Genomic DNA, 13425 nt, shown 5'->3' on the forward strand with positions numbered 1-13425 from the left:
CAGGCTCCGGACGCGCAGGCTCAGCAGCCATGGCTCATGGGACCAGCCGCTCCGCGGCATGTGGGATCTTCCCGGACCGGGGCACGAACCTGCGTCCCCTGCATCGGCAGGTGGACTCTCAACCACTGCGCCACCAGGGAAGCCCAGTACTTTGCTTTTATTAATAGAGGAGATGACTTGGTAGTAAAACATAAAATTAAACTTCCCTATTGTTTATATCTAGAAATGTACATAAACATTTCTGTCTTCTTTGCTTGTTTCTTCAACCACATACTGATTCCATAGTGGTGAGTAGATTTTCTACCCTATTTACATAATCTTTCTCATTTCTCAATGGATATGAGTTATTTATCCTAACTTTTGGGCACCCACAAATAATTAACCCATTTGTAGTCAATACGAAACCCAAATCAACACTCAATTTAACAAGGTACATTTCTTTAGTCTTTCTACCCTTTTTACCCTGGTTCTATCACATAATTTTCATAGCCTCTTGTGAAAACTGCTAGATGTTTATTCCTGTATGGTTCTTTTCTTGACTGATAGAGGGTAGAGGTGCAAGAATTTTATCCTACAGATCTCCACTTCATTTTCTTTGATTTAGTTTGGATATTGATTTAGATTTGTAAATTATATTTTTTACCTTATATCTAAATAGAGAAAATGGATGAGGTTTTCTCTATGTTTCCCATTGTCCTAGACTGATCTACCTGACTGTGGCACAGGGATGACTATGGGATCGATGGGTTGGTTTAGACCTAGGTTGGAGGAGATAGTGACAGGAAAAGAGTCCTCACACTGAAGGTGATGCAAAGTTATTCTTTCAAACTCTCTTCAGAGCAAAAGGATCTTCTGGATCACAATCAAACGGTTTCTCTTTGCTTTATGCTGCTATTATGCTGCAGAGAGTCTGATCCTCATTTAGTAAATAGGTCTTCCTTCTCATTTAATCTTATTGTCTCTCATAGGCAACTGAGTGTTCTCTAACCTGGGTAACTTTTCTATATAATGTAATTAGGGCAACTGCCAAGGGAATAAAACTTAGATCTGGTCCAGAGAATTGTTACCACTTGGAGAGATCCAGGCAAACTTTTCTGGCAGGATACACAAAAAGGTAAAAATTGATGTGCAAGGGCTTCCCTGGTGGTGCAGTGGTTTGAGAGTCCGCCTGCCGATGCAGGGGACACGGGTTCGTGCCCCGGTCCGGGAGGATCCCACATGCCACGGAGCGGCTGGGCCTGTGAGCCGTGGCCGCTGAGCCTGCGTGTCCGGAGCCTGTGCTCTGCAACGGGAGAGGCCACAACAGTGAGAGGCCCGTGTACCACAAAAAAAAAAAAAAAAAAAAAAATTGATGTGCAAAAAGACTGGGCTCATCAATTAATGAATTTGTCTCAATGCTCATTTGATGGTTGAATGACATTAGAGATTCCAAAAGCTTTGTGTTGGTTAGCTGGAGAGAATTTTGCTTCTGTCTCTCTCTTGTATTTGATATATGTGGTGCACAAGGACAGAATCAACTCTAGTTTTACCATTTCTGGAAAAAGTAATTGTGATAGCAAGATCAGATAACATTCATTCAAGACATGCACCTATTAAAAGACATAGTAAAAACAAATATACTCTTTCAAATAAGAAATTTATTCATTTTTAAATTTAATTATTTTAAGCAGTGCAAAGTCAACAGTACATAGATATTTTCTAGTAGGAGTCTACCTCATTAAGTATCTGGTAAGTACACCAACCAAGTTTAACTTATTGAATTGATAATTGATGTGAGTGGAAATACTACAACTTATTCAACATTGAGAGAAGTGAGGGAGAAAAAGGTAAGAACTGGGGAGTAAGGAGGGCCATTACAGAGATAAGAACCATGTATAAAGCACAAAATTGCAAAAGAATCTGATGTGTTTAGGGAATGCTGGTCAGGTCAATATTGCTTGTTCCTAAAATGACTGTAAGGAAATAGTTAGTGAGGCTGAAAAAAGAAAGTATTTAAAATTCCAGACATGGAGCTTCATAAACTGAGTTAAGGGCTTTGAGCTTCCTAATATAGCTTATTGTTTCCCAAATTTTGATTTAAGGTAGAGCATGGGCAGTTTTAAAAAATAACTGTACAGATTGTTTAGAAAATTTTCCATTTTTTCATGGATATCTTTGGTAGCAATGTATGTTTTATTTTTGAACAAAATAAGTTAAAAAGGTAGTAAATGTAAAGAAAATATTGGTTAAATGATTATACAGTTAGAATACAGGTGTGGAGATGTTCATTATGCAGTAATGCAAATAACTGAATTTTGGAAATTTTACTATAGCTAATTATGAACCAGTAATGTTTTTTATGCAGGAGAATGGCATTGTTTGGCTTACCTACCCCTGTCTCCCCAGCTGTCTCTCTCTTTTGATTCAACTCCAGTAAACGTGTGAGGATGGTTTGCGATGGGAAAGAAAATAAGGGCATCCAAATGTGAAAGGAAGAGGCAAAACTGACACTACATAAAACCCTAAAGACTTCAAAAAATTGTTCAAATAATAAACTCAGTAAAGTTGCAGGATGTAAAATCTATATACAAAAATCAGTTGCATTTCTATACACTGACAACAAACTGCCATAAGGAGAAATTAAGAAAACAAATCTATTTACAATTGCACCAAAAGAATAAAATATCTAGGAACAAATTTAACCAAGGAGATGAAAGACCTGTACATTGAAAACTCTAAGATATTGATGAAAGATATTGAAGAAGACACAAATAAATGGAAAGATATTCGGTGCTCATGGATTGGAAGATCTAATATTATTAACATGTCAATACTACCCAAAGCAGTTGCAGATTCACTGCAATCCTTATGAAAACTCCAATGGAAATTTTCACAGATACAGAACAAACAATCCTAAAATTTGCACAGAACCACAAAAGGCCCTGAATAACCAAAGCAATCTTGAGGAAGAATAACGAAGCTGGAGGTGTCATGCTTCCTGATTTCAAACTATAGTACAGACCCATACTAATAAAAACAGTATGGTATTGATATAAAAATGGACACAGAGATCAATGGAACAGAATAGACAGCCCAGAAATAAACCTAAATTTGTATGATCAATTAGTTTTTGACAAAGGAGCCAAGAATATACAATGGGGAAAGGACAGTCTTTTCAATTAGTGGTGTTGAGAAAACTGGACAGCTACATGCAAAAGAATGAAACTGGACTACTATCTTACACTATTCACAAAAATTAACTAAAAATAGATAAAAGACTTGATCATAAGTTCTGAAGCCATAAAAATCCTAGAAGAAAAAATAGAAAAAAAAAAAGGCCTTGACATCAGTCTTCATGATGATTTTTTGGATTTGATGCCAAAAGCAAAGGCAACAAGAGCAAAAATAAGCAGGTAGGGCTACATAAAACTAAAAAGCCTCTGCACAGTAAAGGAAACCATCAACAAAATGAAAAGTCAGCCTATGGAATTGGAGAAAATATTTGCAAACTATATTTCTGATAAGGGTTAACATCCAAAATACATAAAGATTTATCCTGTATGGGACTCTCTGTGCTTCCTGGACTTGATTAACTATTTACTTTCACATATTAGGGAAGTTTTCAACTATAATCTCTTCAAATATTTTCTCAGTCCCTTTCTTTTTCTCTTCTTCTTCTGGGACCCCTATAATTCGAATGTTGGTGCATTTAATGTTGTTCCAGAGGTCTCCGAGACTGTCCTCAGTTCTTTTCATTCTTTTTTCTTTATTCTGCTCTGCAGTAGTTATTTCCACTATTTTATCTTCCAGGTCACTTATCTGTTCTTCTGCCTCAGTTATTCTGCTATTGATCCCATGTAGAGTATTTTTAATTTCATTTATTGTGTTGTTCATCGTTGCTTGTTTCCTCTTTAGTTCTTCTAGGTCCTTGTTAAATGTTTCTTGCATTTTGTCTATTCTATTTCCAAGATTTTGGATCATCTTTACTATCATTATTCTGAATTCTTTTTCAGGTAGACTGCCTATTTCCTCTTCATTTGTTAGGTCTGGTGGGTTTTTACCTTGCTCCTTCATCTGCTGTGTGTTTTTCTGTCTTCTCATTTTGCTTATCTTACTGTGTTTGAGGTCTCCTTTGTGCAGGCTGCAGGTTAGTAGTTCCCATTGTTTTTGGTGTCTGTCCCCAGTGGCTAAGGTTGGTTCAGTGGGTTGTGTAGGCTTCCTGGTAGAGGGTACTAGTGCCTGTGTTCTGGTGGATGAGTCTGGATCTTGTCTTTCTGGTGGGCAGGTCCGAGTCTGGTGGTGTGTTTTGGGGTGTCTGTGGCCTTATTCTGATTATAGGCAGCCTCTCTGCTAATGGGTGGGGTTGTGTTCCTGTCTTGCTAATTGTTTGGCATAGGGTGTCCAGCACTGTAGCTTGCTGGTCGGTGAGTGAAGCTGGGTGTTGGTGTTGAGATGGAGATCTCTGGGAGATTTTCGCCGTTTGATATTATGTGGAGCTGGGAGATCTCTGGTGGACCAATGTCCTGAAGTTGGCTCTCGCACATCAGAGGCACAGCACTGACGCCTGGCTGCAGCGCCAAGAGCCTTTCATCCACACCGCTCAGAATAAAAGGGAGAAAAAGTAGAAAGAAAGAAAGAAAGAGTATAAAATAAAATAAAGTAAGAAAAAATAGAATAAAGTTATTATAAAAAATAATTATTAAGAAAAAAGTTTTTTTAAAAGTAAGAAAAACAACAAACAAAAACGGACGGACAGAACCCTAGGACAAATGGTGAAAGCAAAACTATACAGAGAAAATCTCACACAGAAGCATACACATACACACAAAAAGAGGAAAAGGGGAAAAAATAATATATCTTGCTCTCAAAGCCCACCTCCTCAATTTGGGATGATTCGTTGTCTATTCAGGTATTCCACAGATGCAGGGTACATCAAGTTGATTGTGGAGCTTTAATCCGCTGCTCCTGAGGCTGCTGAGAGAGATTTCCCTTTCTCTTCTTTGCTCTCACAGCTCCCAGGGGCTCCGCTTTGGATTTGGCCCCGCCTCTGCGTGTAGGTCGCCGGAGGGCATCTGTTCTTCGCTCAGACAGGACGGGGTTAAAGGAGCAGCTGCTTCGGGGGCTCTGGCTCACTCAGGCCGGGGGGGGGGGGGGGGGGGGGGAGGGGCACGCAGTGCGGGGCGGGCCTGCGGCGTCAGAGGCGGCGTGACGTTGCACCAGCCTGAGGCGCGCCGTGCGTTCACCCGGGTAAGTTTTCCCTGGATCCCGGGACCCTGGCAGTGGCGGGCTGCACAGGCTCCCCGGAAGAGGGGTGTGGAGAGTGACCTGTGCTCACACACAGGCTTCTTGGTGGCGGCAGCAGCAGCCCTAGCGTCTCATGCCCGTCTCTGGGGTCCGCGCTTTTAACCGCGGCTCGCGCCCGTCTCTGGAGCTCCTTTAAGCGGCGCCCTGAATCCCCTCTCCTCGCGCACCAGGAAACAAAGAGGCAAGAAAAAGTCTCTTGCCTCTCTAGCAGGTCCAGATTTTTCCCGGGACTCCCTCGCGGCCAGCCGTGGCGCACTAACCCCATGCAGGCTGTGTTCACGCCGCCAACCCCAGCCCTCTCCCTGCGCTCCGACCGAAGCCCAAGCCTCAGCTCCCAGCCCCGCCCGCCCCGGCGGGGGAGCAGACAAGCCTCTGGGGCTGGTGAGTGCCGGTCGGCACCGATCCTCTGTGCGGGAATCTCTCCGCTTTTCCCTCCGCACCCCTGTTGCTGTACTCTCCTCCGCGGCTTCGAAGCTCCCCCCTCCGCCACCCGCAGTCTCCGCCCGCGAAGGGGCTTCCTAGTTTGTGGAAACATTTCCTCCTTCACAACTCCCTCCCGCTGGTGCAGGTACCGTCCCTATTCTTTTGTCTCTGTTTATTCTTTTTTCTTTTGCCCTACCCAGGTACGTGGGGAGTTTCTTGCCTTTTGGGAGGGCTGAGGTCTTCTGCCAGCGTTCAGTAGGTGTTCTACAGGAGCATTTCCACGTGTAGATGTATTTCTGATGTATCTGTGGGGAAGAAGGTGATCTCCGCGTCTTACTCTTCCGCCATCTTCCTCAACTCCCCCCTAAATTTAAAAAAGAGAAGCAGCAGAAAATAGAGGGAAAAAATCCCCAGCTCATTTAAAAAGCCTAGTACAATATTAATTTTACTTTTTTATGGAGTTATAAACTTGCATAGAGTAAATTTCACAAATGTTAAGTGTACAACTAAAGAACTGATACATAACTATATACCCATATATGTATTTGCTAGATAAAGAATATTTTCTACGCCGGAGAAGGCACTCTCATGCCTGCTTTCCCTGCCTACCACTATATGTACCGACCTTTTATTACCATAGATTAGCTCTTCGTGTGGTTGAGCAGTTTGAACAGTGAGAATTTCTTTTGGCCTGGCTTCTTTTACAAGATAGTATGTCTGCGAAATTCAAATAAGTTACTACATGTAGCAGTTTTTTTTTAAATTGCTATCTAGTATTCTAATGAAAGTCTCTATCACTATTTATTTGCATTTTGGACATTGAATTATTTCTAGTTTTTGGCTATTATAAGTAGAACTGGTGTCAGAGCTATATAATAGGAAAGAAAAAATGAGTTTATCTACCAAAACACATATAAAAAGATATTCATATCAGCCACTATTACCCAAAATTGATGAAAGTTTTTCTTAGGAATATACCCAGGAATATACTCTTTGGAATATTCTGGGTTATAGGGTATAATATGTGTATATTTTGTAGATTTCAACAAATGATTTTTTTAAAGTGGCTTACCAATTTCTCCAGCTACTGGCATGCTATTGTTGGGTCATTTATGTTCATTCTATTGGAAATTGTTCTCTTACAAGTGTCCAACTAATTTTTGACAAGGGTGCCATGAACACTCAATTAGGAAGCAATTGTCTCTTCGATAAATGCTGTTGGTAAAACTTGATATTCACAAGCAAATGAATAAAACAGGACCCCTATATTATATCCTTATACTAAAATTAACTACAGATGGATTAAAGGCTTACATATAAGACCTGAAACTGTAAAAATCCTTGAGGAAAACATAGTGAAAATGCTCATAGACTCTGGTCTTGACACCAATTTTTGGATGTGGCACTAAATGCACAAGCAACAAAAAGCAAAAATAAACAAGTGAACTATATAACACTAAAATGTTTCTGCACAACAAACAGTCTACAAAATGAAAAGGCAACCTATGGAGTGGGAGAAAATATTTGCAAATCATCTATCTGATAAGGGGTTAGAATCTAAATTATACTAAAAACTCGTACAATTTAATAGCCAAAAAAAAATCCAATTAAAAAATGGGCAAAGGAGTTGAATTGTCATTTTTCCAAAGAAGACATACAACTGGCCAGGAGGTATTGGGTTGGCCAAAACGTTCGTCTGGGTTTTTCCATAAGACGTTACAAAAACCCAAATGAACTTTTTGGCCAACCCAATACATGAAAAGATACTATCAGTAATCATCAGGGAGAGTCAAATCCCAACCGCAATGAGACATCACCTCACACCTGTTAGAATGACTGTCATCAAAAAGACAAGAGACAACAAGTTTTAGTGAGGCTGAGAAGAAAAGGGAGCCCTTGTGCACTGTTGGTCGGAATGCACATTGGTGCAGCCATTATGGAAAGAGTATGGAGGTTCCTCAAAAAATTAAAAATAGAACCACCATATGATTCAGCAATCCAGCTTCTGGGTGTATATCCAAAGGAAATGAAATCAGTATCTCAAAGAGATGTCTTCACTCCTATGTTCATTGCAGCATTATTCACAATGGCCAAGATATGGAAACTACAATTAAAGTGTTCATCAACAGGTGAATGGATAAAGAAAATGTGATGTACATGTATATAATGGAATATAATTCAGTCATAAGAAAGATGGAAATCCCGCCATTTGTGACAACATGAAAGGACCTTGAGGGCATTTTGGTAATTGAAATAAGCCAGACAGAGAAAGACAACTACTTTATGATATCTCTTATTTGTGGAATCTAAAAAAAGTTAAACTCTTAAAAATAGAGTTAATGATGGTTCCCAGGGGCTGGGGGGTGGAAGAATGGAGAAATGGTGGTGAAAGGGTACAAACCCCCAGCTATAAGATGAATAAGTTCCGGGAATTTAATGTCAACATGGTGACTATAGTTAACAGTACTATATTATGTACTTGAAAGTTGCCCTTACACACTAGATCTTAAATGTTCTCAACACAAGAAGAAAGAAAAGGTAACTGTGTGAGGTGGTGGAAGCCTTTACTAAACTTATTGTAATCATTTCAAAATATGTACATGTATCAAAGCATTATGTTGTATACCTTAAATTTACACAATGCTATATGTTAATTATATCTCAACAAATCTGGAAAAAAATTCTAAAGAAAATAAAATGTAAAGAGATTCTATTTTTTTAAAACCTTTTTATTTATTAATTATTATTATTTTTTTGTGGTACGCGGGCCTCTCACTGTTGTGGCCTCTCCCGTTGTGGAGCACAGGCTCCGGACACGCAGGCTCAGCGGCCATGGCTCACGGGCCCAGCCGCTCCGCGGCATGTGGGATCCTCCCGGACCAGGGCACGAACCCGTGTCCCCTGCATCGGCAGGTGGACCCTCAACCACTGCGCCACCAGGGAAGCCCCATATCTTTTATTTTAACATCTTTATTGGAGTATAATTGCTTTACAATGGTGTGTTGGTTTCTGCTTTATAACAAAGTGAATCAGCTGTACATATACATATATCCCTATATCTCTTCCCTCTTGTGTCTCCCTCCCTCCCACCCTCCCTATCCCATCCTTCTAGGTGGTCACAAAGCACCGAGCTGATCTCCCTGTGCTCTGTGGCTGCATCCCACTAGCTATTGATTTTACATTTGGTAGTGCATATATGTCCTATACCATTTCCTATACTACTTTAACTTCTTTGTTCCTATTTGTTCTTATTTGTTCTTTGTTCTCCTTAATTACTTATATTTATATTTTGAATCATTAAATGATACTCCAGATTTAAAATCCCCGGTTTGTTAAAAGAATAAAGGCAAATGCTGTATTGCTTTTTTAAAGCCTCCTCACTTAGGATTATTTAAATTGCATTTTTCCTGATTTTTTCCTACACAAGGGGTTATAAACAGACTTTATATGAAAAAGAATAGAAAATTGAACAGAGTTCTGCATAAGGAGGGAAGAGCTTTATTAGGAGGAGAAAGATGTGCTGGAGCCAATGAGTGTTGTTTTAACCCAAAAACGTGAACCTTTCTGTGTGAAGATGTCAACACAAAGCAACACAATCATGTAGATTTTATTACAGTGTAGTTATTAGCAAAGATAAGAGTAAAATAGTCTGGACACTTTTTCTTTGTTTCAGCTTTTAAACATTAGTTCTGACCGTGATAAGTTAAAAAAAAAAACTTAGAGAATTTTAATATCTGAGACTCAGCCAAAAATAAAGCCAATAAAGGCACGTAGGCATCTTCATTTCCTGTTTACATCCCTTAGAATCAGGAAATCATTCTGATTCTCGACAGATAATTTCCTTTCAGTTGCATTTGCTTAAAGGTTATTTTTCTTCTCTAATGTTCCATAAAGTATTCCCCGATGGTCCAGTCCATAATGACCCTTGCTTTTTCCACCTGGGATTTTATTTCCTCAGTTGGATGAGAAGCAGTATTTAGACCTCGTATTTCTTATCCAATCCTGCACTGGGCACATTTTTTGTTCTTAGGCAGTGTCCTGGTATCAGAGATTTCTCTTTGCTGTTCTGTTGAGAAATAGGGGGTTTGTGGACCTTAAGAGGAAACACACACTCATGCAGATGGAGATGAGGCATGAAGGCTCCTGGACATGGTACATAAAAAGTCTTGGGAGCTGGCAAAGACTATGGAACCACCTTAGCATCTTGTCAGTGGGTCTGCACTGGTCAGTCACCTTAGAGAAAGTTGAGTTCAGACAAGGAATTGAGATCATTGTGTGTACGGGGGAGTGGTGGTGGGACAGAGTGTTCCCTGTGGCAGGGGAAATCTGTCCTTTTTTTGGTTTTTCAATTTAGACATTGTTCTGCTGAGTAAGACTGGCTCTAGGGCTGTGAAGTCTAGGGAAATAGTTTCTTCATTTTGTGAATGGATATGGTTCCAGTGCAGTGAGAGGGACATTCTGAATATGTGTAGTAGAATCTACCCTCAGAGGCCCTGGGGCTGGAGCTCACAGTACGTTTTGGGCCTTCACAGAGAGCCCTAAATCAGGAAGCTTTAGGGAAAGAGACGGGCTCTCCTGGGAGTGCAGAGACGGGAGACCCAGGCTCCTCTAACTCTTAGGTCTACTGTTGCCATCCCAGCAGCCCCTACTGCCCAGCTAAGCAGAGGAAAGTGAGTCCTCTACTTAGGGGTGGCCTTGAGGCTAGGGAGGCACAGGGTGAAAGCAGCATAGGGGGTCAGTGCTGAGGTATCCAAGTATGGGCCCCAGCAGTGGAAGTAACCACTGAGTGACCAGCTAGCAGGCCTGCCAGCCTCTCACTACCAGCCCTAGGAGAGCCCTGACCCCAGACCCAGGAGAGAGAGAAGCAGTTCTCCTTGAAAGAATGAAAAAATGCAAACTAGCAACAGAAGGGCTGGGTGACAAATGAGCTGGGCATGGGTGAGGGAGAGAATGAGGAGTTGAGATCCGTGCCAGGCTGGAACACAGGCCCGGGCAGGCAGCAAGGCAGGCAGCACTGTGGGCACCGGAAAGGGCCTGGAGCTGGGACTCAGCAGGCCAGCTTTCAGTGCCACACCAGCTGCTCACAAGCTGTTTGACCTTGGCCAAGCTAATCTGATTGTCTAATATTTTTGGTTCAGTGGAGCTGTGGTGGAAGTGAAGCTCCCTGAGATTACTTGTTTCTATCTAGCAGTTATAGGATGAGGCTTGGCCAATCCCCATCCAGACCTGCATGAGTCCTATTGTACCTGAAGCTGTGACTTCATCAGCCTTATCACCTAGGAGGTGAGAGAGCTGGGCAGAGAATTCCGTGTCCTCAGACCTCGATGGCAGAAGTTGTACCAGGGGCCAGTTTATTCCCAAATGGTGTTCCTTGGCTCTATGCCTTGTTTGCTATGCTCTTTGTATTTTTTCTCTTTGTCATGTTTTCTTCCTTTTTACTTGAGATAGACCAACATGTAAAGAAATGTAAGTGCCATGGTGGGCTTTAGGACACAGGCCAACTATAATGAGGGAATGTGTGTATGGAGCAAGGAGAAGGTGTTATTATTATATGTTATATTTTATATAATATATAACATATGTTATATATATGTTATATATAATATGTTATATATGTATAATATATGATATATGTTATATATAATATGTTATAATGCAGGGAACACGAGGAAAAATGTCTACTCTTCTCTGATCCCCAAGGTCTCAATGACCCAGGGCTAAAGGTCTTAGAATTATAATCTTATATGTGATAGAAGTACTTGGGTAACACAGGTCAGGACTGGGCTAAGTCCATTCCTGGTGTACCTGTGGAGTATGAGGAAGTATCAGGGGCCCTGCCTGAGCCTACATAATGCCCAGGCTTAAGGATCTAAGGAACCCTGTGGAACCTGGGGATATATGGAGTTTCCAGATGATCTCTGACCCAGTGTGCTTTGTCATAGTGTTGCTCAGATGCAGGTATTCTCTGCATAATGCTGTCCATAAGGATAAAGAAAACAATGGCATAAAGATGGATCATCTGGGAAGACCAGGTGTGTATTCTTTGCCCTTCACCTTTGGGTTCATATGGCCATAAGCGGACAGCTCTATAGTTACTCCCACAGTTCACGTGCTAGATATCCGAGAATCCCAAACTCAAATCTGGGCTCAGTGAGACATCCCCCTCATGTTCTGTTTAGCCTAAGACTTCTGAGTCTTCTCTCTAGGGAGAACACTTTTCAAGCAGATGTCTGCTTCTGAGCTCTCATTAACTCCTCATTACCTTCATAATAAACATAGGTTTATGATTTAGGGACTCCTGTATGTGGAAAGGTTTCTCTTTCTCATCTATCTATACTTGTGATGTTCCTCTTCTTATCAAGGTTCTCTCTCTCGAGTGACTCAGTGATTAAGCTACTTTTTTTTTTTTTTTTCATGCTAGACAGTGAAAAAGTGCCTCTTCTCCAGGCACTTGTTATAAAGTTGTCATTGTGATAGGGATAAGTGATGGGATAGATCATCATACAAACACCCTGGGGAGGCTGAAAGTCCATTTTTCTAGGGGACATTCTGACCACCTGTTGGCCCTAATTCCTGCAGATTGTGTATGTCAGGTGACTTGCCTCTCCAGGTAAGGGCAGTTCCTTTCTTCTTCGTGCTGTTCTATGGCTCCCTTGTGACATCACTGGGAGAGGACTCCTTCGGTTCTCTGAATGAACCCTATCACTCCTTCAACATGAACGTCAGATGTCCTACAGGTAGTCTGACCAGGTTTCCCTCTCACAAAATTAAAACGCCTGGTCTGTAAAAGGTTATTTTTTAAAAATATTTATCATTTATTATTTTAAAACCCTTTCTGTAAAAGGGTTTCTCTGAGGTAAAATAAAGTAGAACATGGTTTTAATTGTAAGCAACCAGAGCGTCTAACCCAACACTGCCATTATATAAATGAGAATATATATTTTATTGTTGTAGTTGGAAAAGTTTAAGTCAATTGCCCCAAACTTCACATGAAGTCACTGTAGCTCACAGTCATCTGTATAAATGTCTCCATTTCCCTATTTCACGTTGCACTTCACTTCTGCCACTGTCCTTGAGACCCTTGTCTGCCTTAGAGTCCGAAGTCAGAACACAATTCCCCAAGTGATGATTTCAAAGAAGTCAAATTAGTGGCTTTGTCTGAAACTGTTCCTTTTCCAGCAATGAGTGAAGTGGGTATCTCCTTCGTGGAGGGGTACAGGTTTGTCACCTAGGCCTCTCTAAGTGACCAAGGAGAGTACAGCTATCCTTTCTGAGAGTAGAAAATCTGAGTGGGTTCCTATCTCTCTCATACATCGACTTTGCCCTTTTCAAGGCATTTCTGTGTCCTCACAGAGGCTGGCTAGATCTCGGTTTCTGTGGTTACACCTCCCTTCCACCCCTGTTCTCAGTCACTGATGCGGTGTTTCTATGACCATATTTCTCAAACTTGAATATTAGTTCCATGCACGGTCAAACGATTTTTGCACTAATTCTGCATGTGAACCAAATGCCAGAATATGAATATTTTGTGACATTTCTTACATTACGAGGGCCATTGCCCCTAATATACTAGATTGACCTTCCTTACAGATATATAGTTTCTTGGGTTAGATGGGGGAGAACATTAATCCAGATTTCTTTAGAAACTCATAGGACCTTAGAGATAGAAGCACGAGAGCTTCAGCTGTAATATTTTTAAATTAACAGATTAGAAAGCTG

The 13425-nt window shown here is 41.1% G+C and overlaps 1 long non-coding RNA gene across 3 annotated transcripts in view; it reads left to right on the top strand.

Annotated features, from left to right (window-relative positions):
* The first annotated feature begins 5148 nt into the window (after window positions 1-5148).
* The window catches only part of LOC111176715 (uncharacterized), a 28938-nt gene continuing 20661 nt past the window's right edge, over window positions 5149-13425 (top strand). The window contains exons 1-2 of one of the 3 annotated variants that reach the window (XR_016394865.1): window positions 5149-5851; window positions 11649-11738. This is a non-coding gene — a long non-coding RNA (uncharacterized LOC111176715). The other 2 variants (XR_016394866.1, XR_016394864.1) reach the window with 2 other exon arrangements.

This window comes from Delphinapterus leucas, chromosome 11 (genome assembly GCF_059928025.1).
Source record: "Delphinapterus leucas isolate spDelLeu-1000000601 "Yukka" chromosome 11, BTC_Dleu_Yukka2, whole genome shotgun sequence".
Classification (NCBI taxonomy): domain Eukaryota; kingdom Metazoa; phylum Chordata; class Mammalia; order Artiodactyla; family Monodontidae; genus Delphinapterus; species Delphinapterus leucas.